The sequence below is a fragment of the Rhinopithecus bieti genome, unplaced genomic scaffold, assembly GCF_001698545.2.
Source record: "Rhinopithecus bieti isolate Rb0 unplaced genomic scaffold, ASM169854v2 scaffold_34544, whole genome shotgun sequence".
NCBI lineage: Eukaryota > Metazoa > Chordata > Mammalia > Primates > Cercopithecidae > Rhinopithecus > Rhinopithecus bieti.
Window position 1 is genome coordinate 508908 of NW_016814795.1, and position 3463 is coordinate 512370.

At 42.7% G+C, this 3463-nt stretch overlaps 1 pseudogene; it reads left to right on the forward strand.

Moving 5' to 3' along the window:
• Window positions 1–1922: 1922 nt before the first annotated feature.
• Window positions 1923–2370, forward strand: LOC108515454 (cytochrome c oxidase subunit 4 isoform 1, mitochondrial-like; annotated as a pseudogene).
• Window positions 2371–3463: the final 1093 nt, after the last annotated feature.

The window sequence follows — 3463 nt, forward strand, 5'->3', positions numbered from 1 at the left end:
GGTAACAGAAGACAAATGATGCATGATTCCAATTATATGAGGTATCTGAAACAGACAAATTCTTATAATCAAACAATGGAATGGTGTCTCCCAGGAGCTGGGAGGAAAGGAAAATAGGGAATTACTAGTCAACAGGCATAACATTTGGGTCAAGCAAGATGAATAAGCTCTAGGGAAATGCAATACAACATTTTACCTATAGTCAACAATAATGTGTATTGTCTTGTAAGGGTGGAAAGTTGTGATACCTTTCTTCACTCATCATAAGGGTGGTGGCTGCACTCCTATAACAAAGATGGGTTAACAAGAAACCAATTACTTAATCAAAGTTTAACACGACACAGGAGCCTTCAAAAATGAAGACCCAAAGACCCAGAAAAAAAATGTCCATTTTAATACTTAGATTTGATGAAGAACGGAGAGTTACGAGGAAATGTGATTGGACGAAAGGGCATGACCTAAAGGTGATAGACTGAGGAGGGAAACCTAACAAGGACTGTCCGTTCAGATTATTCTTGGCCTCTCTGTGTAGCATGTCTTCCTCCAGGGTAGGGGGCAGGACCCGTCTGGAATGAGCATTTTCAAGGGAGAAGAGAGAAGGGGGACAGTGACCTTTCTAGATTTTATGGCTTGCTTTGCAAAAGAGGGGTTCTCATTTCTAAGACCTGCTTTGGGGAAGTTATATTCTGACTTCCAAGACTTACTTCTGAAAGAAGGAGTGGGAGACAGGAGGGCAGGAAAAAATGAGAGATAGATTGCTTCTGAGGCCTTCCAGTGTTCTTCAGTTCAAAGTACTCAACACACCAAGGCATCATACTTTGGGGTATCATATTCTAACCCTCAATATTACACTTACAAATTTGTTAAGATGAAGCCAGATGCGATGGCTGACGCCTGTAATCCCAGCACTTTGGGAGGCCGAGGCAGGCAGATCATTAAGGTGAGGAGTTCAAGAGCAGCCTGGCCAACATGGTGAAATCTCGTCTCTACAAAAATACAAAATTTAGCCAGGCACGATGGCGGGTGCCTATAATCCCAGCTACTTGGAAGACTAAGGCAGGAGAACTGCTTGAACTGGGTAGGTGAAGGTTGCAGTGAGCTGAGATCGCACCACTGCACTCCATCCAGCCTGGGTGACAGAGTGAGACTCTATCTCAAAAAAATAAAAATAAACAAAAAATTGTTAAGATGGTGGATTTCATGTTCAGTATTCTTTCCACCCGAAGATTTTTTAGAAATGTAAAAATTGATGCATAGATGTTGGGGTCCGCGTGTTTCCTAAACAAAGGAATGAACACACAAGAACTAACTTCTACTCCTATAGACATCAACAGTCCCTGGAGTAACCGCAAATATTCAGAGGCCAGAGAGGTGGAATTCCTCATAACTTTCCTGTGGGTTCCCCTTCTTATTTATTTACCTGCCCGTGGTCTCCCCGCACCTGCCCGGGGTGTTCCCCCTCCGGTTCCTTGCTCTCGTGGAGCCACGGACCCTGCTGGCTGCGCCAGATGCTGAGGTCCGCGTGTTTCCTAAACAAAGGAATGAACACACAAGACAACACAAGACAAGACAAACAAGGCGACCGCCCCAACGACACGCTCCGCTTTATTTTATACAGTCGTTAATGGAATGTTACCAAGTCACAAGACACATTGTTGTTTTTCTGACCTTTCCCTGACTTTCTGGATTTTCAAGATGTTTACACATAAATAAGCCCCCAGGGTCTGCTGTTTGCAGCTGGCTCCTATCGGGAACGCCCTGCTTCGTTTGCTAGAGCAGGACTTATCGGGAACGTCTCATTTGCGAGCACCTAGTCCTCTACAATAGAATTATTTAAAAACCTGCCCAAGATTAAAAACCCAGTAAGTGTGGTTGCGGGACACCAGGCGTAGAGGGCGGTCGCGGCGGGCAGTGGAGGCAGAATGTTGGCTACCAGGGTATTAAGCCTAGTTGGCAAGTGAGCAATTTCCACCTCTGTGTGTGTACAAGCACATGAAAGTGTTGTGAAGAGCGAAGACTTTTCGCTCCCAACTTACGTGGATTGGCGTGACTATCCCTTGCCGGATGTGGCCCATGTCAAGCACCTGTCTGCCAGCCAGAAGGCCCTGAAGGAGAAGAAGGAGAAGGAGTCCTGGAGCAGCCTCCCCACGGATGAGAAAGTCGAGTTGTACCACATTAAGTTCGGGGAGAGCTTTGCTGAGATGAACAGGGGCTCAAATGAGTGAAAGACGGTTGTGGGCAGTGCCATACTCTTCATCTGCTTCACCGCGCTCATTATCATGTGGCAGAAGAGCTATGTGTACGGCCCCCTCCCGGAAACCTTTGACAAAGAGTGGGTGGCCATGGAGACCAAGAGGATGGTGGACATGAAGGTGAACCCCATCCAGCGTTTAGCCTCCAAGTGGGACTACGAAAAGAGTGGAAGTGGAAGTGGAGTGGAAGAAGTGAGAGATGCTGCCCTGTGCCTGTGCCTGACTCTGTCACCTCCATGCAACTCTGAAAACCTGTTATGCCAAACAGTAGGACTGCTAATAAAAGACCAGTTTATCTGAAAAAAAAAAAAAAAAAAAAAAAAAAAAAAAAAAAAAAACCTAGTAAGTGGATGATTGAAATCAGATTTGAGGCTCTTCATCCATAATCCCGTTATTTGTCTTAACTCATCATGTTTTATTTGCAGTATGTTTACAGAACATCACAAATTCATCCCAATACAAGGATCACCTGAAACTCACCACTTATACTATTTGAGTGAAAATAGTTATAACCTTGTACTTCTTATGTCCGGTAATGTTTGCTTAGTCTCATACATTTCTATCCTAAAAACGTTAGGAGGTGTGGGATGAGTTCTGTTTCTTATCATTTTTCTGGAATGGGTGAGTTGCTCTAGTTTGCTAATTTTCCCCCAACTGAGTTCTATGGTTTCTCTACTAGCGTAATACTTATCCCAATCTTATTTATTCATTTATTTGGTTTTATTTTTTATTTTTTGTCACTATTTAGCAGATGAGTCCTTTGCACTGTGAGTTGAAAGCTAGCTCTTGTTAAGCATACGGATCAGTAAGATATTTTTTTCTTAAATTGGTGAGAAATTTGAGGAGATACTAAGTAAGATTATACCTTTGTTTTATAAAAGGTGCATATGTATTAAATGTCTTCCATCATGTAAATCTTAATATTTTATAGAGCCTGTGTATCCTCTCCAAGTTGTATGGGTTATTTCTCCCTCTTTAAATAGCTGAAAGAAATGGAGCCACAGAAGTGTTGCGTGACTTCCCCAAGGTTATTTAGCAACTCATCTGCAGAATGGCAGAGTTTAGTTCAAATCAGCTAAAACGAAGGGAGTGCTTTTTAAAAATAAACCTGTGAAAGCTTTAAAATAATCACTAGAGTAGACTAGACCTACTTAATGAAAGCTAGACAATCAAAGAGGTTGTTTTACTGTTATCAAAGGCAAATATTCTAA